The following is a 25,632-nucleotide window of genomic DNA, read 5'->3' on the forward strand; positions in this document are numbered from 1 at the left end:
GAAATAAGAGGCAGTAGTTTTGAACTTGTATATCTTTAGAATAAAAAATCATGTGGCCTGGAGATTTTAACACAAAAAGGTAAACATAATTTTACAGTAATACCATGTATAATGAGATAGGATTCATAATTAAAACATCACACAGATCTGCCCATTAATACAATGATACACAAATGGGCTTGACAGAGTAAAGAGTAACTTGTTATGAAGATATATACTTTTGCAGAAAAACATAAATCTGAGACTAAAAAAGTATGATACTAAAAAAATAATTATCTTCCAGTCCCAGTCCAGTTATTTCACCCCACACCCCAAGTGCCAGTGAGACAGATTACTCCACTTCCTCTGATCTTACCAAAGCATTTTGCAATCCAAAACATTGCAATAGTATTTTTCTTCTAGAATGTACAGCAGTTAATAACTAAATATCCACTCCTAATTTTCACTCAGGGACTATTTTGCTAAAAGTTTTCTAATGCTTTTCTCATCTTCAAATCCAACGCAACTATAACAGTTCCAGTTATGTAGATTTGATTCCAACCTTTGACATATCCTTTAGTCTGCCTCTGGCTCAATGGGCGCTTCACAGGTGGTGCTAGTTGTAAGGAATCTGCCTGCCAATGTGGGAGACACAAGAGTTGCAGGTTCAATCCCTGGGTCAGGAAGATCCCCTGGAGTAGGAAATGGCAATCTGCTCCAGTATTCTTTCCTGAAAAATTCCGTAGGTAGAGAAATCTTGCAGTCTACCATCCTTGGGGTTGCAAAGAGTCAATAAAACTGAATGACTGAACAAACATACCTGTTCAATGGAAGTTTGAAAGAGAAGCATTATCTTCATTTCCTTCCTGTCTATTTGCATGGATATTAATCAGACAATCTGCTAGGTAATTAGCCTACAGGAATGAGAAGGATCTCAGCACTGTGAGGGAATGATGAGCCAGTAGGTTTGGGCTAAGAGAAAACGCAGGTTGGTGCTAGAAAATATTGGTAAGCCATGTTAAAGATTGGGAATTTTATCTTAAATGAAAGAAGATTCTTTTAAGTATTTTAAGACTTGAAATCCAGAACTAGATGTTCAATGGATGATGGAAAGAAGATCTGTGAAAGGGAAGGGTAAAAGCTTGAATATGGACAGGTTAATTAGATAGTGATTTTTTAAAGGCTGTTAATTAATAAGCTATATTTCAGAGAATGGGACAAGACTGTATCAGTATCAATGGAGGACATGAATGGATTCAAGAGTAATATAATTCAAGAGTCAGTTACATACAATCATGCATTTTCTTATGATTCCCCTTCTGATTGCACATTCATTTGGTGAACATGTAGTTATTTTTCAAGACTAACTTCAAGCAGTATACACAACATGCTGCTGATGGTCCAACTGTTAATGGACCATCCCAGATCTGCACACTTACTTTATTTGGTCAGATTTGCCTGGGCTTCCCAGGTGCCACTAGAGGTAAAGAACCTGCCTGCCAGTGCAGCAGACATAAGAGGTGTGGGTTTGATCCCTGGGTTGGGAAGATCCCTTGCAGGAGAGCATGGCAACTCACTCCAGTATTCTTGCCTGGAGAATCCCATGGACAGAGGAGACTGGTGGGCTATAGTCCATAGGATCACACAGAGATGGATGTGACTAAAGCAACTGAATATACACACACACACACACACACATACACAACACACACACAGACCTGCCCATGATTTTCATGGTCATGTGAGTTATTGCTGCTGCTGCTGCCACTGAGGGGGTCTCTGGGGCCATTGCTTCTGATCACTCTTCTTGCTTCTAGGCACAGCCAACAGAGCCACACCCCACACAAATTCCCCTGCCACCTCTTGCCTCCTGATCAGGGGCATTACTCTGATCTGGCATGAAGAGTAGCAAGACTCAATAGGTGTTCAGTATGAATTTCTGGAAATGTTGGAGAATTATTGCTAATGGTGGCCAATTTTTTACCAATGAAGATGAGAGCCAAACTTACTGGGTGTTCCAGTGGTTAGGAATCTGCCTACCAATGCAGGGGACACATGTTCCATCCCTGATCCAGGAAGAACCTACATACCTTGGAGCAGCTAAGCCCGGGCACCACAGTTACTGAGCCCACATGCCCAAAGCCCATGCTCCACCAGAGAAGCTACCATAATGAGAAATCCAGACATCAAAAGTAGAGAATAGCCCCCACTTGCTGCAGTTAGAGAAAGCCCACGAGCAGGCACAAAGACCCAGCACAGCCAATAGTAATTTAAAAATTAAAAAAATAAGATGAAAGCCAGTAGAAAAATTTGTCTGCCTCTCTCCTCCCTCTGGAGAAGGAAATGGCAACCCACTCCAGTGTTCTTGCCTGGAGAATCCCAGGGACGGGGGATCCTGGTGGGCTGCCGTTGATGGGGTCACAGAGAGTTGAACACGACTGAAGTGACTTAGCAGCAGCAGCAGCAGCTCCTCCCTCTGCTCCTCAGGCCATTCACGGGGCCTCTGTGAAGAGTGTGTGGCCAGATTTATGCATTCCCTTATTGTTTGTTTCAGTCTCCTTTTGCTCCTTCCCAGGAGTCGTACTTCCTAATACATTGTTTTAAGGATTTCTTTTTTTTTTTTAATATTACTTATTTAGTTGCATTTTTGGTTGTGCTAGGTCTTTATTGCTGCTCACAGGCTTTCTCTAGTTGCAGCGGGAGGGGGCTACTCTTCGTTGTGGTTCAAAAGCTTCTCTTTGTGGTGGCTTCTTTTGCTGTGGTTTACACGCTCTAAGTGCATGGGCTCAGTAGTTGTAGTGCATGGGCTTAGTTGCTTCAGGGAATGTAGAATCTTCCTGGACCAGGGATCAAATCCGTGTGCCCTGCAGGTGGGTTCTTATCCTCTGTACCACCAGGGAAGACGTCTAATAAAGTTTTATCAATAAGTTTTTGCCCTTCTGTCTTTGTTTTCTGGGGATTCTAGTCAAAGTCCCCAACTTTTTCAGTGAAATCCATTGTTCATCATGGTCTAACTCTGGGTACCATGGGCACATCTTCGTTGTTCTTCCTTCTACAAAATCCCACAAGGATACCCACACCATATTCATAAAATTGTACTGTGACACTTTTGTTTAATTTGCCCAGCTACTTCTACTAAACCTTAAGCTCTTTGAAGATGTTGTTGCCTCTGACACTTACCATAGGACCCCCAACACAGTAAAAATATTTAACTGGCATTTGCAGAATGGAGGAATACATATAAGAGGTAAGATAGTCATAGAAAACACTGCTCTGGAAATTTAACATCAGAAAATGTTTTCTGTCCTAAATAATTGTTATGATTCTTAATTCAAAACTGTAAATTAACCGTCTTCTCCTTTTTGGTTTCTTTTCATTTTTATCTCTCTCACTTACACACACTGCTTTCTTGCTTTCAATTTCTGAGCTTTCTTCAAATTTACAGTGCTTTTGTTCTTATTTTTCCTTATTTACCAGTCCTTTTGTCTCCAGTGCTTTTTTTCATGCAGCAAGAGTATAAATTATTAACACTGAGGGTAACACTGACAAACTTAAGAGCCTCCAGGGATCATTAAATGTTGAAAAGATCTGTAAATAGGTCACACAAGGGACTATAAAAAGCAAGCGATATTTTTCCAACAATTGTTGAAATATGATAATTTTGGTTAGATAATATAAATAACTATTTGTAATTATAGGAAAAAAAATACCAAAGAAGATATTAGAAATATTTCAGAGTTATATAAAGCCATTCTACCCAGTGTGGAATCACATTTCATTTCATCAATAACACTGATGTTATTTCCTCCTTTATGATAATTTTGGCAATAGAGAATTTTCCACTATAATCAGACCTCAAATAAAAAAACCTGAAGCTCTTAAATAACTGCAATTACAATCATTTAATTTGTTTTCTTTTATAAACAGCTTTAGAAAGAACATCAGGCTGATTTATACATTTAATTTCTATTTCATACTTTCAGTATTTTGTATCCTAATGTAGCTCTGTGAAACTATGAGATTATTGACATTGTGAGCAGAGGTAGTCACATTCTCATAGGAATTTACTGCTATCATAATTAAAGTTGACTGCTATGACATACATGGTAGTAAATATTCAAAGAAAGGTTAAGAATTAAAACAATAATACACTTTAAAATAGAAGAATGGACTATAAAATTATTTCTAACATTTCAATAAAAATTGAGCAAATATAGCTTTGTCTTTGTGTTACTCTAAATCATAAGTCCACCACATAATTCAAACAGTTGTTAGAATTTAGAATTATCCAAAATGATAATTCATAACTAGGCCTGAGTCACTAGACTCTTTTTCCCACAGTTTCTTTGTTCAAAAATAAATATAGTTACTATAATTTAATACCTCCAGATTAACATGAGAATTGCTCAAAAGTTATTTTAATCCTATAAAGGTTGTTCCTGTGGTTCCACTGAAACTTGATCATTGGCAAAGATTTGTTAAGCTGGTACAAATGGCTCTGAATTTTCTGGCATTTTCCCCAACACCTCTACAGATACATTTTCTAGTCACTGAATTATTTCAAAACAAAGGAAAAATAAATAAATCAGTGAATAAAAATACCATAGATGCCTTAAGTTTTAACTTGTTTGGTTCTTAACTGGCTTTATTTTACCTAAATTTGACTTTGTGCTTTTGTTCAATCCTTAAGTCCTGGCCAACTCTTTGTGACCCCATGGACTCCAGCATGCCAGGCTGCCCTGTCCTTCACTATCTCCCATAGTTTGTTCAAACTCATGTCCATTGAGTTGGTGATGCCATCCAACCATCTCAAACTCTGTTGGCCCCTTCTCCTCCTGCCCTCAATCCTTGGGGTCTTTTCCAGTGGGTCGGCTCTTCTCATCAGGTGGCCTAAAGTATTGGAGTTTCAGCCTCAGCATCAGTCCATCCAATGAATCTTTAGTACTGATCTCCTTTAGGATGGGCTGGTTTGATCTTCTTGCAGTCCAAGGGACTCTCAAGAGTTCTCCAGCACCACAATTCAAAAGCATCAATTATTTAGTGCTCAGCCTTTAATGGTTCAACTCTCACATCCATACATGACTACTGGAAAAACCATAGCTTTGACTATATGGACCTTTGTCAGTAAAGTGATGTCTCTACTTTTTAATACATTGTCTATGATTGTCATAGCTTTTCTTCCAAGGAGCAAGTATATTTTAATTTCATGGCTGCAGTTTCCATCCCCAGTGATTTTCGAGCCCTGGAAAATAAAGTCTATCACTGTTTCCATTTTTTCCCCATGTATTTGCCATGAAGTGATGGAACCAGGTATCAACTAAGATCAACTAAGATCTTAGTTTTTTGAGTGTTGAATTTAAGCCAGCTTTTTCACTCTCCTCTTTCACCTTCATCAAGAGGCTCTATAGTTTTTCTTAGCTTTCTGCCATTAGGGTAGTATCATTTGCTTATCTGAGGTTGTTGATATTTCTCCAGGTAATAATCTGGATTTCAGCTTGTGCTTGATCCAACCCAGCATTACTCATGAGGCGCTCTGGATATAATTTGACTACTTCAAGACAACTAAAAATTTTATTTGCCTGTTTACTTGAATTCTCTTAGTTAGCACATGATAGCAAGTATACAGTTGTCTTTATTGGAATGTCCAGAAGACAGTAGGCACCAGTGGATCTGTTCACAAACCAAGTACTTTTCTAGTTCAGATAGTTTCGACTAGTGATGTTCCAGCAAAATTATGTTCCCTCTGTCTTTTAATTAATGCAGGTTAAAATGAATTTTCTTATTTGGAAATTACATTTGTTTGCTGTTACTTGACTCTTCAGTTATTAATTTCATTTTGTCAGTTTAAATAAAATCAATATACTTGATAGCATGATTAGTCTTTTGAAAATGACAAGTCTTAATAAAGGATCTTAATAAAACATTTATTTCTGCTTTATTGAATATGCCAAAGCCTTTGTGTGGATCACAATAAACTGTGGGAAATTCTGAAAGAGATGGGAATACCAGACCACCTGACCTGCCTCTTGAGAAACCTATATGCAGGTCAGGAAGCAACAGATACAACTGGACATGGAAAAATAGACTGGTTCCAGATAGGAAAAGGAATACGTTAAGGCTGTATACTGTCACCCTGCTTATTTAACTTACATGCAGAATTGCTGCTGCTAAGTCGTGTCAGTCATGTCAGACTCTGTGCGACCCCACAGACGGCAGCCCATCAGGCTCCTCTGTCCCTGGGATTCTTCAGGCAAGAACACTGGAGTGGGTTGCCATTTCCTTCTCCAGTGCATGAAAGTGAAAAGTGAAAGTGAGGTCGCTCAGTTGTGTCCTACTCTTAGCGGCCCCATGGACTGTAGCCCACCAGGCTCCTCCGTCCATGGGATTTCCCAGGCAAGAATACTGGAGTGGGGTGACACTGAGTACATCATGAGAAACGCTGGGCTAGAAGAAGCACAAGCTGGAATCAAGATTGTTGGGAGAAATATCAATAACTTCAGATATGCAGATGACACCACCCTTATGGCAGAAAGTGAAGAAGAACTAAAAAGCTTCTTGATGAAAGTGAAAGAGGAGAGTGAAAAAGTTAGCTTAAAGCTCAACATTCAGAAAACGAAGATCATGGCATCTGGTCCCATCACTTCATGGCAAATAGATGAGGAAACAGTGGAAACAGTGACAGATTTTATTTTGGGGGGCTCCAAAATCACTGCAGATGGTGATTGCAGCCATGAAATTAAAAGATGTTTACTCCTTGGAAGGGAAGTTATGACCAACCTAGATAACATATTCAAAAGCAGAGACATTACTTTGCTGACTAAGGTCCGTCTAGTCAAGGCTATGGTTTTTCCAGTGGTCATGTATGGATGTGAGAGTTGGACTATAAAGAAAGCTGAGCACCGAAGAATTGATGCTTTTGAACTGTGGTGTTGGAGAAGACTCTTGAGAGTCCCTTGGACTGCAAGGAGATCCAACCAGTCCATTCTAAAGGAGATCAACCCTGGGATTTCTTTGGAAGGAATGATGCTAAAGCTGAAACTCCAGTACTTTGGCCACCTCATGCGAAGAGTTGACTCATTGGAAAAGCCTCTGATGCTGGGAGGGATTGGGGGCAGGAGGAGAAGGGGACGACCGAGGATGAGATGACTGGATGGCGTCACCAACTCGAGGGACGTGAGTTTGAATGAACTCCGGGAGTTGATGATAGACAGGGAGGCCTGGCGTGCTGCGATTCATAGGATCACAAAGAGTCAGACACTACTGAGTGACTGAACTGAACTGAACTGAACTGAACTGAACTGAATAAAGGATGATGCCTACAGAAATGTGGAAAAAATATTGTTACTTGAGTGACTTTAATGTAACTTCTATCTCTTTTAATTATCTTTTCTTCTTTCCAGTGTCTTTTATTTTTATGACATATAAAGGCAGATTATGATGATGTCAAATTCAGTAAATATGTACTTAAAGACCTTTCCAAAAAAAGGTTCTCCCTTCCACATGTCTGCCACTTCCACGGTATTTGATCATTTTTTTCTTTTTATGTGAGTGATTTTTAAAATCTGCTATTTATAAACAGATTGCAATTTTATGACTGTATGAAATTTATTGTGATCAAAGTCTTTTGCTAGAAAGTAGGCCCTCAGCCATTCCAAACAGATATCAACAGAAATTATTGTCCAATCAATATTTCATTCAGTGTACTGCTCTAGTACAGCACCTACACCATGATGAGGTTTGGAATATTTAGAAAGCATGTGACTTGCCAAAGGTATTTACTAATTACCTCCCATAATCATAGAAATCTTTTAATTAAAATAATAATAATAATAAATATATAAGGTTAGAAAGTAGAATTGTGTCAGCTATATTAAGTAGTTAGTATGCAGTTTTAAAACTGCATAATTCTTTCTTCTTGGCCCTGCTGCTGCTGCTAAGTTGCTTCAGTCATTTTTGACTCTGTGCAACCCCATAGACGGCAGCCCACAAGGCTCCCCCATCCCTGGAATTCTCCAGGCAAGAACACTGGAGTGGGTTGCCATTTCCTTCGCCAGTGCATGAAAGTGAAAAGTGAAAGTGAAGTCGCTCAGCCGTGTCCGACTCTTAGCGACCCCATGGACTGCAGCCTACTGGGCTCCTCCGTCCATGTGATTTTCCAGGCAAGACTACTGGAGTGGGGTGCCATTGCCTTCTCCGCTTCTTGGCCCTAAATCCCACTAATCTGCCTAGACCTTAGAAGAAATATCTTTATTTTGTCCTGGCCTTTCTCATTCAAAGATTTTTATAGGGACTTCCCTGGTGGTCCAGTGGTTAGTAGTTTGCCTTCTAACACAGGGGATGTGGGTTTCATTCCTGGTCAGGGAGCTAAGATCCTACATGCCTAGTGGCCAAAAAAACAGAATATAAAAGCAACAGAAGCAATATTGTAACAAATTCAATAAAGATTTTAAACAAAATAAAAGATTTTTCTAGAGCAGCACTTATTAAAATACCACTGGCCATCTATTTCATAATCTCACTATGAATTTTTTATGTATTGAAAGAGGCTGAAAAGCATTTTAGAATGTGGGAAATTTTGTATAAACCACAGAAGTCAGTTTTGGTCCATGGCCCCCTCATTAGAAACCAGATGTCATTTGTTGTTGTTTTTTTTTTCTTTTAAAAAGTTTTATTGAAGTATAGTTGCTTTACAATGTTTTGTTAGTTTCTACTGTACACATGACTCAGTTATATGTATACATACAGTCTCCTCTTTGAATTTCTTTCCCATTCAGATACTACAGAACATTGAGTGGAGTTCCCGGTGCTATATTAGTTATATATTTAATACATAGTATCAATGGTATACATGTGTCAACCCCAGTCTCCCAATTTATCCCATCCTCCATGTTTATCTTTTTTTTTTTTTCACTTTATTTTACTTTACAATACTGTATTGGTTTTGCCACACATTGACATGAATCCACCACGGGTGTACATGTGTTCCCAAACATGAACCCCCCTCCCACCTCCCTCCCCATAACATCTCTCTGGGTCATTACCGTGCACCAGCCCCAAGCATGCTGTATCCTGCGTCGGACATAGACTGGTGATTCGATTCTTACATGTTAGTATACATGTTACAATGCCATTCTCCCAAATCATCCCACCCTCTCCCTCTCCCTCTGAGTCCAAAAGTCCGTTATACACATCTGTGTCATTTTTACTGTCTTGCATACAGGGTCGTCATTGCTATCTTTCTAAATTCCATATATATGCGTTAGTATACTGTATTGGTGTTTTTCTTTCTGGCTTACTTCACTCTGTACAATCAGCTCCAGTTTCATCCATCTCATCAGAACTGATTCAAATGTATTCTTTTTAACGGCTGAGTAATACTCCATCGTGTATATGTACCACAGCTTTCTTATCCATTCATCTGCTGATGGACATCTAGGTTGTTTCCATGTCCTGGCTATTATAAACAGTGCTGCGATGAACATTGGGGTACACGTGTCTCTTTCAATTCTGGTTTCCTTGGTGTGTATGCCCAGAAGTGGGATTGCTGGGTCATATTTGCAATTTTTTAAGGAATCTCCACACTGTTCTCCATAGTGGCTGTACTAGTTTGCATTCCCACCAACAGTGTAGGAGGGTTCCCTTTTCTCCACACCCTCTCCAGCATTTATTGCTTGCAGATTTTTGGATCGCAGCCATTCTGACTGGTGTGAAGCGGTACCTCATTGTGGTTTTGATTTGCATTTCTCTAATAATGAGTGATGTTGAGCATCTTTTCAAGTGTTTGTTAGCCATCCGTATGTCTTCTTTGGAGAAATGTCTATTTAGTTCTTTGGCCCATTTTTTGATTGGGTCATTTATTTTTCTGGAATTGAGCTGCATAAGTTGCTTGTATATTTTTGAGATTAGTTGTTTGTCAGTTGCTTCATTTGCTATTATATTCTCCCATTCAGAAGGCTGTCTTTTCACCTTGCTTATAGTTTCCTTTGTTGTGCAGAAGCTTTTAATTTTAATTAGATCCCATTTGTTTATTTTTGCTTTTATTTCCAGTATTCTGGGAGGTGGATCATAGAGGATCCTCCTGTGATTTATGTCAGAGAGTGTTTTGCCTGTATTCTCCTCTAGGAGTTTTATAGTTTCTGGTCTTATATTTAGATCTTAAATCCATTTTGAGTTTATTTTTGTGTGGGGTGTTAGAAAGTGATCTAGTTTCATTCTTTTACAAGTGGTTGACCAGTTTTCCCAGCACCACTTGTTAAAGAGATTGTCTTTACTCCATTGTATATTCTTGCCTCTTTTGTCAAAGATAAGGTGTCTATATGTGTGTGGATTTTTCTCTGGGCTTTCTATTTTGTTCCATTGATCTATATTTCTGTCTTTGTGCCAGTACCATACTGTCTTGATGACTGTGGCTTTGTAGTAGAGCCTGACGTCAGGCAAGTTGATTCCTCCAGTTCCATTCTTCTTTCTCAAGGTTGCTTTGGCTATTCGAGGTTTTTTGTATTTCCATACAAATCTTGAAATTATTTGTTCTAGTTCTGTGAAAAATATGGCTGGTAGCTTGATAGGGATTGCATTGAATTTGTAAATTGCTTTGGGTTGTATACTCATTTTCACTATATTGATTCTTCCGATCCATGAACATGGTATATTTCTCCATCTATTAGTGTCCTCTTTGATTTCTTTCATCAGTGTTTTATAGTTTTCTATATATAGGTCTTTAGTTTCTTTAGGTAGATATATTCCTAAGTATTTTATTCTTTTCATTGCAATGGTGAATGGAATTGTTTCCTTAATTTCTTTTTCTACTTTCTCATTATTAGTGTATAGGAATGCAAGGGATTTCTGTGTGTTGATTTTATATCCTGCAACTTTACTATATTCATTGATTAGCTCTAGTAATTTTCTGGTAGTCTTTAGGGTTTTCTATGTAGAGGATCATGTCATCTGCAAACAGTGAAAGTTTTACTTCTTATTTTCCAATTTGGATTCCTTTTTTTTCTTTTTCTGTTTTTGATTGCTGTGGCTAAAACTTCCAGAACTATGTTGAATAGTAGTGGTGAAAGTGGGCATCCTTGTCTTGTTCCTGACTTTAGGGAAAATGCTTTTAATTTTTCACCATTGAGGATAATGTTTGCTGTGGGTTTGTTATATATAGCTTTTATTATGTTGAGGTATGTTCCTTCTATTCCTGCTTTCTGGAGAGTTTTTATCATAAATGGATGTTGAATTTTGTCAAAGGCCTTCTCTGCATCTATTGAGATAATCATATGGCTTTTATTTTTCAATTTGTTAATGTGGTGAATTACATTGATTGATTTGCGGATATTGAAGAATCCTTGCATCCCTGGGATAAAGCCCACTTGGTCATGGTGTATGATCTTTTTAATGTGTTGTTGGATTCTGATTGCTAGAATTTTGTTGAGGATTTTTGCATCTATGTTCATCAGTGATATTGGCCTGTAGTTTTCTTTTTTTGTAGTATCTTTGTCAGGTTTTGGGATTAGGGTGATGGTGGCCTCATAGAATGAGTTTGGAAGTTTACCTTCCTCTGCAATTTTCTGGAAGAGTTTCAGTAGGATAGGTGTTAGCTCTTCTCGAAATTTTTGGTAGAATTCAGCTGTGAAGCCGTCTGGACCTGGGCTTTTGTTTGCTGGAAGATTTCTGATTACAGTTTCAATTTCTCTGCTTGTGATGGGTCTGTTAAGATGTTCTATTTCTTCCTGGTTCAGTTTTGGAAAATTGTACTTTTCTAAGAATTTGTCCATTTCTTCCACGTTGTCCATTTTATTGGCATATAACTGCTGATGTCTCTTATGATCCTTTGTATTTCTGTGTTGTCTGTTGTGATCTCTCCATTTTCATTTCTAATTTTATTGATTTGATTTTTCTCTCTTTGCTTCTTGATGAGTCTGGCTAATGTTTGTCAATTTTATTTATCCTTTCAAAGAACCAGCTTTTGGCTTTGTTGATTTTTGCTATGGTCTCTCTTGTTTCTTTTGCATTTATTTCTGCCCTAATTTTTAAGATTTCTTTCCTTCTATTAACTTGATTCTGTGCTTTTTTCTGGCACATTAGGTTGTCTTGGGTGACCAGGGATATACTTTCCCAATTCCTTTTGATCAAATCATGTTGACAAGATATGTCCTTTACATACTTCTCATACCAACAAAGAGGGTCTCTACTATATCCTCTTTTACTTTGTATCATTCATTTATTTGATATACTATATTCAGCTGTGGGCAAGCAAGCAATATAGCATAAGCCTAATCACCTTCCTTGGAGTAATTAAAAAGAGAAACTCATCTTTTCTAGTTGAAGCAAGGAAGGCAGAGACTGTCTATGTTCCTGTCAGACTTGCTCTCTCTGCCTTATTTCTGTACTCTGCCATTATTTTACCTATCTATCAGTTTAATTGCTCAACAAATTCCAGATGAGAGATAATCACCTTTCTACTTTGTGACGAGAAATAATTTGTCACTCATAAGAAAAGGAAAGGACCTAACATTATCATTATCACTGCAAACAAAGGAGGAGGAAGGGCAGAAGAAGCTAAATTTCCATTGTTGTTTTTTTTAATCAAATGCATAAAACCTCAAGAGGAAAAATGTGTTAAGGGTATATTCAGCCAAAAATGGAGTATGTTCTGAATTCCACCTTAAATGTCAGTTCTTTAGAGGCAAATCTGCTCTGGTTAATGGTCTTCTCATTATTTTACGAATTTAAATATCATTCACTTGGTCATGGAGTGTAGACTTCACAATTTTATGTTAAATGGATAATTTTTACTTTCTTAAAAAATAATAATAAATGGAAACCTCAATTAAATAGAGTCAGGTGACCAGAGGGAGGAATTCTCATGTCCGTGAGGACAGCAGGGCCTCAAAGGGAGAAAAGTAATTCCTCCTTTTTCCTGGCAAGGACTCAGACAATGAAAAGCTATACACTCTTTGCTTACTATGGTCCTCCAAACTTTCTCTTCCTCCCTATGAAAGCATCTTCCTTCCCTTGTGCTGGGGGCCCTGCGTGTGGCTCATCATGGTTACAGACCCAGAACTTCAGTGCTTTGCTAATCCTGAATAAGCCCATCTCTGCTGGAGAAATTCCTGGCAGTGCATTTGTTTTAGGTCAGCACTTCTTATGGTTGATATTTAGGAATGATCATATTTGGGTGTTTTATCTGAAGTTTGACAGGGGTGAAGAATGCAAACATTAAGTTGTCATTCTAAATACCACAGAATCTGTAACTCTCTCATGATAAGCTATCTAGAGGCATACCAGGACAAATATCTGAAACAGGGGCCAAGGGCCAAGTTTGTAATGATGTGCTCACTGTTTTTCTGATAATAGCCTGATTGTCATGGTGTTTGGACACACTTAAACTAGAAAATGAATGAAATGCTACAGTGAGAAAAATAAGGCACCTTGAATTATATAAGCCAGTTCAAAATAAACAACTTATATATAAGTAGGAAATATTCATACATATGCTTTCAAGGTTCTAACAAACAAAGATGACAAATTTAATTTTAAATATATTCTGTGTTACTCCTCCTTTTTCACATACAGTAGCCTAGTCTACACTGTGTTCTCAAAATTTTTAAATAGTAATTTATCTTGGGAATTATGTCATACAGATATATATATTGCATAATAATATATTGTAATTTTAATCTCTAAGATCTTTATAAGCTCCTATTGGGAAACATTTATGTTGTTTTTAATCTTTAGATATTATAAACAATGCTATAATGAGTAGAGTATATATATAAAAATTTCAAGTAGAATTTCTTTCAGGTCAAAAAATATACAGTTATAAATTGACTTGATTTTCTAAATGCACTGCAAAGAAATTAGATTTTTAATAACTCATACTCCCATAAGTAGTACTTGTGACCTTTTTCCTACGAACTCAACAAAACAGTTTTATCATACTTTTTGAGCTTAACAATGGGATATGCTTAAAAATGATATCCATGAAATCTAAATATGCATTTTCTTAAAAAGATACTGAGTACCTTTTTTATGATACAGTGAGGATTTTTTTCTATAAATTATTAATATTCTTTGATGTCTTTTTATTTGTGATTAGATTTTTTAGCCTTATATGTTTGAAGAAATATTTTTTTGATTAGTAAAACTTATTTTCTTCTGATATAAATTGCCAAATTTTTCTTCTGTGGCCATTCATCTTTACTTGTAGGATATATGTCTTCCTGTAGTTTAAGATATTAGTTTTTTCTGTCTTCTGGGATTACCCTAAGTTCTAGACTTTGGGCACTACAGTGTTTAAAAGAATTTGAAAAATAATAACTCTTCTATGAGGAGTTCTGCAGATTTATTACAGTGTTAAGGTGAGACTTCATGGGATGAGGCAGGTTTTGCAATCTGACCATTATCATTCTTCAGTCCTAAAAAATGTGTCACCCATTATCCTTTAGAATATTCTCTCTTTCCTCGTGTATATGCTCTTATCATGTGACCTTGGCATTAATATATATATACACAAGACATTCATATATATATACATATATATATATACACATATAATAAACATAGAAGACAGAGCTCTACTATGTATTTGTATGTATATAGTAATTTTGTAACATTTCTGTTTTTGTCTCAAATTTTAACTTTTTCCAATTTTATTTGGATCTGTTTTCAAATTTTTTTCCTATTTTTTTCAGGGTGTCTTATTTTTCATTCTGACTTCTCGTCCTTCTTTTATCTTATTTATTTTCATTTTATTTATGTTATCATTTATTGATTAAGATACGTTTAAGCTACTTTTAAAAAAAGAGACTCAAAACTATAGTTTTTCAGATAACATAGAACTGTATTTATTTCTCACATAATAGGTCAGGCAGGGAGTGTAGGCAGCTCTGTCCTAAGAATTTCAGAGACACAACTCTCTTCCCCTTATCCTGCCATCAACTAGGATGCTATTCCTATTACCATTCCTGGCAGGGTCATTGCTGACTCACCACACCATGTCTTTGTTCTGGCTTATGGAAAGAGACAAGATGTACTGGCTAATCAGTAAACTCCTTAAGTGATGTGAAAAAATGCACAAAGCCACCCGTTCAAATCTTGTCACATTGTATATATGTGTGTGTGAGAGAGAAAGACAGAGACACAGAAAGACTTTCATTAGCAAGAAAAGGGAGGAAAGAATGGAAAGGGAAGCAATTGACAGTGTCAGTCTGTTCAATTATTTCAAGTTTCCAGTCTTTTTTTTTTCCTTCTTTTTCCTTTTTTGAGAAGGGGTCAACTTAATGGCCATCGGGTATATCATCACCTTATGTGACAACTATCTTTATTGTGTTTTCATCTTTAACATCTTTAACAAAATATGTTTCCTTCTGTGTAAGTCTCTGGCATCTCTTGTCCTTAAGTGTCTCTGAAGGTGGTAAGGTTTTGTTATTACCAAGAGTTTTAGAGGAATGTAAATATTACTCTGAACTTGCAAATATAGGGTGCTCTTTCCTTGGAAGTGTTTCATTTCCTTCCCCAAGTTCCAGGAAGAGGAAAGATTACTTGATGCTTCTCTGAACCAGTACAGCTTTTCTATCTCCATATTAAGTGGGTAAAGATATCATTTATTTTACAAACAAGGACAATTACACTTCGATAAGGAGTGGAAACTGATACCTGTCCTGGGAAAACCACTCTATATAGTCATGATGGGGCCCTCTTAAAGCACCAGATCCATATAGATTCTCAGTTCCAACTCTGCCTCACACATAACCAAACATTTCAAAATAGTATTTGAATGGCAGGGAGTGACTGAGAGGTCAGCAATGCCCATAGCCCTGGAGAGAGAGGGACTAGAGGCCCTGCTATAGCTTATATGCAGTTTCTATGACTAATGTTAGATTGTCTGGATTTAAGAAGCCATATGTCTGAACTAAACTTTAGGGAGTATTCCAAGGGATATTTTCTTCACACAAACTCTGTGCTTTATAGAATCTATGCTCATATTTTTCTAGTAGCACATTAAGTGCCTCAGATCTTTTCTGTATTTCCTCACTGAGACTCCCAAAGCTTTTAATGTCTCCAGAATATATTTTCCATTTTTGCATAAGACTTTAAAGTAACATAAACTCTAAAAGTGACTGTGAAAAGACTGCACAAAGTAGATGAAGGGGACTCTAATAAGAGTGACCAAGAGGAGATGAGTGAGCAGGCAGAGGAGGGCGAGGATGACCCTGGTGTGGTTGGAGATAGGAAGACCTGAAAAATAGTGCAGCATTTTTTTGTAGAATGTTTCCCAAGAGATGGGACTATACGTTGGAAGAAAATGAGAAAACCAATTTCCAAGGAAGTAAAGTGACTGGCTGCAAATTCTATGTGCCTTATGTGCCTGATTCTAAGACACAGTTAATGTAAGATAAACCTTTGATTCAATAATAGCTTCTTGAGGAGAAAAGGAGTCACGATATTAGATACATGTTTCTACAGTAAGTATAAAACACCCAGGATTTCACAGAATGCTACAATGTGAGAAGTGAATTGAAAGACACATTCTACAAGGTGAAGTCAGGCTGAATGGAGAAAAATTATGGAAAAATACCTCCAAATAGTGCAAGTGGAAGGTACTTTGGATCTTCTCATTGGAGAGGATAAAAAAGCAGAAACAGTGATGTAGCTTACCCTAAAAAAAAAAAAAAAAGTTGAAAAATGTGTTTGTACCTAGAAATGACCATGTAGTATTCATAAGTCAGAAAACAATTCAACTAAAAAAGAAAAAAATTAAATAAGGATAGCCTGTTTTAATGAAATAAAATAATGCATATAATGACTTCATCACATGGGCCAGCAAAAATTCTACATAGACATGTGATTTTAGCACTTGTATCAATACAAAGTGAGATACAGAACTTTAATTACTTTGAGAAAATACATAAGAAGAGACCTGATTCATGTTCAGGCCTGGAGATACAAAATCTGCTTAATTATAGTCCTGAGCTTTTTTTGAACAATACCAGATACTTTCCATGTTCTGTTTGATGTGTAGTATCTATCTTGGTGCAGTATATTACTCATAACTTTTGAAAATTAGAAAAGAAAATTTCTGCTCATACCAGAAAGGTACATTTTTGTTTCAACATATGTCAGTTTGGAAATAAGTCTCCCCTTGTAGACTTACATGATTTCACTTTTACTGTTCTGGTCTACTGAAAGGATAACCCTGAATCTGTGCCTCACTTTTTCTTATGCTAATTCTGTGGCCCATGTAGAACTTGGGTGAAATATGTCTTTCTTCCAAACATTTTATTTATAAGAAAACATAATAAAATAGCATATTCTTCAAAGGAAAATAATGAAAAACAGTGTCATTCTAAAATTCATCTTCAGGTGTAAAAATATGTATTCAGTTGTTGTAAATTAAAGATTGAACTTTGAACTTTTAGTAGCCAAAAAAAAAAAAAGTAATCTCTCTTAAGAATAACTCCAGATAAAGTTTTGATACCTTCTTATATTTTTAAAAGAAATAGCAATATGAAATATTATGCATAGACAGTTGCCATTCCACTTACCTTTAGCCCTTGATTCCATGGTCCACAGACTTCATGTTTTCTCATTTTCTCCCCAAAGATATTTGACTCACAAACTAATAGGATTCCCGGCATTGTTCTCCTCCTTTCACATACCATGCACCATAGGTCAGGCCATCTCCGTGTCTCCTGTGTTCCCAATACCAGTAACAGTTGAAGTCACTGAGAGAAGTTGAACCAAGAGAGAACAATGGAATCTAGCAACCCTGGGAAGGGTAAGTGCGTGTGATATGGGTGTGTGGAGGATGTATCTGTGTGTGTGGTGTGGGTTTGTGTATATGTGCATACACATAAATGGCAGCGGGTCAGTGTTGAGAGTCACTGAATGCTTTCTTAATGCTGGAGGAAGCTGAGTGTTTCTAAGTCACTATTTGGAGATAGAGCAGTACAGTTGAGATATGGTGCTTCGGCACTACTGACTCTGAATATAAGCATGTCTGGCCTTGTTGATTTAGACATTAAGCTGTGAGTTTGTCTGAGAGGCAGACAGTAGTGAGGATAGGTATGCAGTGACAGAGAAGGAATATGTAGACGAGAGGAACTGTGAGAGACAGGTTATTTTAAAAGATAATGTGTCTATGAGAAAACGGGAGTGACAAGGAATTGTAAGTCAGAGAGAATGAGGATATGACAGGCAAAGTGCTTAGAAAAATCAGGCTGCAGATATCAGAAAAATGAGTACATGTGCATGGCAGCACAAATGGGGAGCAGAGGATAAAGGAAATAAGGTGGAAGCATAGAACAGAAATGCTTAGGGGAGAAGGAGAAGGCAGGAACTAGCAGGAAAATGTGACCTTAGGAAATTTGTATTCTCAGGGTGTTAGAAAGATACAAACAAACAAACAAAAAAGATTTGTTTTCTGATGATAAGAGTAATTGACTTTTATTGTATATGAAACTTTCAGGAAACAATTTAAGAAGTGGTAAAAACAATGACAAAGTAATACTCAGTATTTTATCAATACTTAACTCTATTTATTTCCAATTACCCTGAATGATGAGAAGGTATGATATAAGCCAGAAAAACTGAATTTATTTGCAGTATTTAAACATAAAATTGTAACATTTGATTTTGGAAAAAAGCAGCATTCTGCCTTAGCTGCTTCTGTGTGAAACAGATTTGATGAATTGTTTTACTGTCTAGGAAATTGAATTCTGTAAAAACTTGGTGCCCTTTCTCAGTGCTTCTCAGAGTTGTTTAGTTACATCTACTCTGGCTTAACATACATGCTCGATGCAACTCTAAATTGTGTTTTATTTTCTCAATTCACCACCTTAGTGTCCACTACTCAAGATCAAGGGTTGTACATTATGCGCCGTTACATCCTTGAATACTGAAAAATAATGAATGGAAAAGGATGGAAATCCCATGTTAGATCATATAGAACTGAAGGATTTTCCCTTGTACTATGAAATAGATATGCCTAGAGGGTGTTGATTACCTTGTTTGATACACCCTAGAGGGTGTTTGTTTCTGCATACAAACTTGTCATTCCTGAATGGCTGTCCAGATCTTTCTTGTTAATGGTGACTCTGAAGTTTGTTTACTTCTTTGTATATATTCTCTGTTCAGAAGCACACACAACTGTGGAAGTATTTCCATTTTCATAATCTCAGATTTTATTATAACAATATTCAGTATGTACAAACAAAGCTAGTGGAGGTGATGGAATTCCAGTTGAGCTATTTCAAATCCTGAAAGATGATGCTGTGAAAGTGCTGCACTCAATATGCCAGCAAATTTGGAAAACTCAGCAGTGGCTACAGGACTGGAAAAGGTCAGTTTTCATTCCAATCCGAAAGAAAGGCAATGCCAAAGAATGCTCAAACTACCGCACAATTGCACTCATCTCACACGCTAGTAAAGTAATGCTCAAAATTCTCCAAGCCAAGCTTCAGCAATATGTGAACCATGAACTTGCAGATGTTCAAGTTGGTTTTAGAACAGGTAGAGGAAACAGAGATCAAATTGCCAACATCTGCTGGATCATCAAGCAAGAGAGTTCCAGAAAAACATCTATTTCTGCTTTATTGACTATGCCAAAGCCTTTGACTGTGTGGATCACAATAAACTGTGGAAAATTCTGAAAGAGATGGGAATAGCAGACCACCTGACCTGCCTCTTGAGAAATCTGTATGCAGGTCAGGAAGCAACAGTTAGAACTGGACATGGAACAACAGACTGGTTCCAAATAGGAAAAGGAGTAATGTCAAGGCTGTATATTGTCACCCTGCTTATTTAACTTCTATGCAGAGTACATCATGAGAAATGCTGGGCTGGAAGAAGCACAAGCTGGAATCAAGATTGCCAGGAGAAATATCAATCACCTCAGATATACAGATGACACCACCCTTATGGCAGAGAGTGAAGAGGAACTAAAAAGCCTCTTGATGAAAGTGAAAGAGGAGAGTGAAAAAGTTGGCTTAAAGCTCAACATTCAGAATACGAAGATCATGGCATCCAGTCCCATCACTTCATGGCAAATAGATGGGGAAACATTGGAAACAGTGTCAGACTTTATTTTGGGGGGCTTCAAAATCACTGCAGATGGTGATTGCAGCCATGAAATTAAAAGATGTTTGCTCCTTGGAAGGAAAGTTATGACCAACCTAGACAGCATATTCAAAAGCAGAGACATTACTTTGCCAACAAAGGTCCGTCTAGTCAAGGCTATGGGTTTTCCTGTGGTCATGTATGGGTATGAGAGGTGGACTGTGAAGAAGGCTGAGCGCCAAAGAATTGATGCTTTTGAACTGTGGTGTTGGAGAAGACTCTTGAGAGTCCCTTGGACTGCAAGGAGATCTACCCAGTCCATCCTAAAGGAGATTAGTCCTGAGTGTTCATTGGAAGGACTGATGCTGAGGCTGAAACTCCAATACTTTGGCCACCTCATGCGAAGAATTGACTCATTGGAAAAGACTCTGATGCTGGGAGGGATTGGGGGCAGGATGAGAAGGGGACAGCAGAGGATGAAATGGCTGGATGGCATCACGGACTTGATGGAGGTGAGTCTGAGTGAACTCCGGGAGATGGTAATGGATAGGGAGGCCTGGCATGTTGCAATTCGTGGGGTCGCAAAGAGTCAGACATGACTGAGCGCCTGAACTGAACTGAATCTTCTAAGACTTATAAACAAACTTGTTTACAGTAAAAAAAAAAAAAAAGTAAAACAAAGAGTGAATCTAACCACATTAGTGTGATATGAACTCCCCATTTCCCCCCATTATTTTACATGTTGTTGTTGTTGTTCAGTCACTAAGTTTTTCCAATTATTTGCAACCCTATGTACTGCAGCATACCAGGCTTCCCTGTCCTTCACTGTCTCCCTGAGTTTGCTCTAAGTCATGTCCACTGAGATGGTGATGCCATCACCATCCAAGCACGTTGTCCTCTGTTGCCCCCTTCTCCTCCTGCCCTCAATCTTTCCCAGCATCAAAGTCTTTTCCTGTGAGTCATCTCTTTGCCTCAAGTGGCCAAAGTATCAGAGCTTCATCTTCAGCATCATTCCTTCCAATGATTATTCAGGGTTGATTTGCTTTAGGATTGACTGGTTTGATATCTTTGCAGTCCAAGGGGCTGTTGGACTGTGCTGCTGGATCATTTCTTTGGCAATGAGCTTTCTTTATGGTCCAACTCTTGCATCTGTACATGAACGCAAGAAAAACCATAGCTTTGACTATATGGACCTTTGTCAGCAAAGTGATGTCTCTGATTTTTAATACTCTGTGTAGGTTTGTCATAGCTTTTCTTCCAAGGAGCAAGTGTCTTTTAATTTCATAGCTGCAGTCACAGTCCACAGTGATTTTGGAGCCCAAGAAAATAAAATCTGCCACTGTTTCCACTTTTCCCCTTTCTATTTGCCATGAAGTGATGAGACTGGATGGCAACAGTTTAGTTTTTTGAATGTTGAGGTTTGAGCCAGCTTTTTCACTCTCTTCTTTCACCCTCATCAAGAAGCTCTTTAGTTCCTTGTCATTTTCTGCCATTAGAGTGGTATCATCTGCATATTTGAGGTTGTTGATATTTCATCCAGTTATCTTGATTCCAGCTTGTGATTCATCCATTCTGGCATTTCACATGATGTACCCGGCATATAAGTTAAATAAGCAGTGTGACAATATACAGCCTTCACATACTCCTTTCTCAATTTTGAACCAGTCTGTTGTTCCATGTCTCGTTTGACCAGTCTGTGGCCATTGCTGACTTTCCAAATTTGCTGACATACTGAATGCAACACTTTAACAGCATCACTTTTTTAAGATTTTGAAATAGCTCATGTAGTTAAAGCTAAATATATGCCAATGATTTCTTAGCTTGGAAGCATTATGAACTATTATGTATTCTTATATTCAACATTTTTTTTACTTTTCTTAAAAATAATTTTATTTTTAATTGGAGGGTGATTATAATATAATGATAGTTTCTGCCATACATAAGCATGAATCATCCGTAGATATACATATGTCCCCTCCCTTTTGAATGTCCCTCCCCATCCTACCCCTATAGTTTGTCACAGAGCACCAACGTTGGATTCCCTGCATCATACAGCAAATTCCCACTGCTGTCTGTTTGACATATGATAATATATATGTTTCAGTACTAATAATCTGTCAAGTCATCCCACTCTCTCCACCTCCCTGTAACCAAAAATCTATTCTTTATGTGCCTCTCTCCTTTGCTGCCCTGCAAATAACACCATCAGTACTGTCTTTCTAGATTCCATATTTATGTGTTAATATATGATGTTTGTTTTTGTCTTTCTGGCTTACTTCACTCTGTATAATAGGCTCTAGGTTCATCCTCCTCATAAGAACTGACAGAAATGTGTTCCTTTGTATAACTGAGTAACATTCCATTCTATATATGTACCACAACTTCTTTATCCATTCATCTGTTGATGGACATCTAGGTTGCTTCCATGTCTTTGCTATTGTAAATAGTGCTGCAGTGAACACTGGGGTACATGTGTCTTTTTCAATTATGGTTTCCTAAGAGTATATGTCCAGTAGTGGGACTGCTGGGTCATATAGTAATTTTATTCCAAGTTTTTTAAGGAATCTTCATACTGTTCTCCATAGTGCTAAGTTGCTTCAGTCATGTCCAGCTGTTTGCAACCCAATGGACTATAGCCCGCCAGGCTTCTCTGTCCATGGGATTCCCCAGGGAGGATTACTGGAGTGGGTTGCCATTTCCTTCTCCAAGGGATCTTCCTGATCCAGGGATTGGACCCAGGTCTTTTGCATTGTAAGCAGATGCTTTACCATCTGAACTACCGTAGTGGCTGTATCAATTTGGATTCCCACCAACAGTGCAAGAGGGCTCCCATTTCTGCATGCTCTCTGAAGCATTTATTGTTTGCAGACTTTTCAATGATGGCCATTCTGACTAGTGTGAGATGGTACCTCAATGTAGTTTTGATTTTCATTTCTCTAATAATGAGCTATGTTGAGCATCTTTTCATGTGTTTATTAGCCATCTGTATGTCTTCTGTGGATAAACGTCTGCTTAGGTCTTCTGCCCCCTTTTTAGTTGAATTGTTTGTTTTTCTGATATTGAGCTGAATGAGCTGCTTGTATAATTTGGCGATTAATCCCTTGTCAGTTGTTTCATTTGTTATTATTTTCTCCCATTCTGAGGGTTGTCTTTTCACCTTGGTTATAGTTTCCTTCATGGTGTAAAGTAAGTCCCATTTGTTAATTTTTGTCTTCATTTCCATTACACTAAGAGGTGGGTCATAGAGAATCATACTGTGATTTATGTCAAAAAGGGTTCAGCCTATGTTTTCCTTTAAGAGTTTTATAGTTTCTAGTTTTACTTTAGGTATTTAATCCATTTTGAGTTACTTTTATGTATGATGTTAGGAAGTGTTCTAATTTCATTATTTTACACATAGCTGCCCGGTTTTCCCAGAATCACTTATTAAAGAGACTGTCTTTTCTCCATTGTTTTGCCTCCTTTGTCAGATATAAGGTGCCCACAGGAGCATGGATTTTTATCTTCAGGCTCTCTCTCTTGTTCCATTGGTCTATATGTCTGTTGGTGTGCCTGTGCCATACTGCCTTGATGACTGTAGCTTTGTAGAACTGTCTGAAGTCAGGAAGCTTGATTCCTCCAGCCCCAATCTTATTTCTCAAGATTACTTTTAACAGATCATTTTTAACAGTATATTATGTGCCAGAGTGTCCTTCTAAGAGGTTTGGATATACAGCAATGAAAAGGATAATTTGCTCTTCTCTGTGAGTGTTAGTCACACAGTTGTGTCCAACTCTGGAACCCTGTAGACTGTAGCCTGCCAGGCTCCTCTGTCCATAGGATTTTCTAGGCGAGAATACTAAAGTGGGTTGTTATTCCCTTCTCCAAGGGATCTTCCTAACCCAGGGATCAAACCCAGGTCTCCTGCATTGCAGGCAGATTCTTTACCATCTAAGCCACCAGGGAAACCTCCTCTAGAGAAAGCAAAGTAATGGACATTTAGCAGACTATTCTATTTTTTGTTTAAATGGAGATACTTTGTCATGTCCTATGATTACAGACTTTAAAACTTATTTCCAATACATATACAATAAAAGAAAATATGTTTCCAACAATTTTACTTTTCGCAAGTAGCATAATGCTTTAACAGAATTATCAGAGAATAAATCCATGATTTTTTAAATACTGTTGTAAAAAGGTGTAATTCAAGAGGCTTTATTGTTGTTTTTCAGTCACTAAATCATGTCCAACTCTTTGTGACCCCATGAACTGCACCATGCCAGGCTTCCCTATTCTTCACTATCTCCCAGAATTTGCTTTAACTTATGTCCATTGAGTCAATGATGCCATCCAATCATCTCATCCTCTATCATCCCATTCTCCTTCCCCTCAAGAGGTTTGGAGGTATCCAAAAGATAAGCAGCTATGTCACTACATTTCTTTACTACCAGGAAACGAATGAATATATCAAGAAGTTTTTAATTATACAGTTTAATCTGTCAGGTTGAATCACTGCAGATTAAGATCACAGTCACAAGGGGCTTTCCTGGTAGCCCAGATGATAAAGAATCTTCCTAGAGTGCAGGAGACCTTTGTTTGACCCATGGGTCTGGAAGATCCCTTGGAGAAGGGAATGGCAACCCACTCCAGTATTCTTGCCTAGAGAATTCTATGGACAGACCATGGGGTAGCAAAGAGTTGGACACGACTGAGTGACAAACACAAGAAAAAAAAGCAAGAAAAATAATTTGGTCATAACTATAAATTTTATGGACTAATCCTCATATTTTAATAGCATATCCTAAGGCAAAATTACTAAAGCAAATCACTGCTGAAAGCATCTTTGGTATCTGAAAATCGAATCTTGGCTCAATTTTAATTTATATGTAGTGGACAATGGATTTCCTTATGCTGTGTGGTATAGTGATTGCCTGGGCTATGCCTAAAATAATACACTAATCATTTTCCTGTGGATACCACTACTTCTCTTCATTTTGTCAGCTTCCTGCTTGGTATTACCTCTTTAAGCTTATTCTGAAATGTGGTCATGTTGGTAAGATGGTACAGGGAGTTTATTTCATTCTTCAAAGAAAATATGCCCCAGTTAGAGACAAGCATATTCTTGTGAACATATCATTTGACTTTAGAACTTCCTCTTTACCTTTCACCTTTTTTTCTCTCTTCTTTCTTTTATTTCTCTCTCCCTTTCTTCTCTTTCTTTTCCTCTTGATTTCTTCCCTCTTTTAAAATTTGTATTAGCATTCTTAGTACCATACTCATTGATTACTATCTCTCTATATTGACTTTATCTCTGCACTTATCGTTTAGGCTTATCATAAAAGGCTTCAAATGATTTTTTGCCCTTTATATGATTATACACCTTTTCTATGTATATACCTAACGACTTTTCACTTTAATTATTTTACTCTGTTTTCTACAGGAAACAAAGCATCTTTTATGTTCACACAGTTCTCTGAAATACATAAAATATGTTCTTTTTTCCCAGAGGAAAGAACTAGAATGTGCAGCTGGAGACAATTTCAGAAGCATGCATGTCATTAATATGATATAAGAGTAAATGTAATAGGAAAAAATCATATATTCTGGCATATTTTCCCCTCTCAA

This window comes from Ovis canadensis, chromosome 18 (assembly GCF_042477335.2).
Source record: "Ovis canadensis isolate MfBH-ARS-UI-01 breed Bighorn chromosome 18, ARS-UI_OviCan_v2, whole genome shotgun sequence".
NCBI classification, from domain to species: Eukaryota; Metazoa; Chordata; class Mammalia; order Artiodactyla; family Bovidae; genus Ovis; species Ovis canadensis.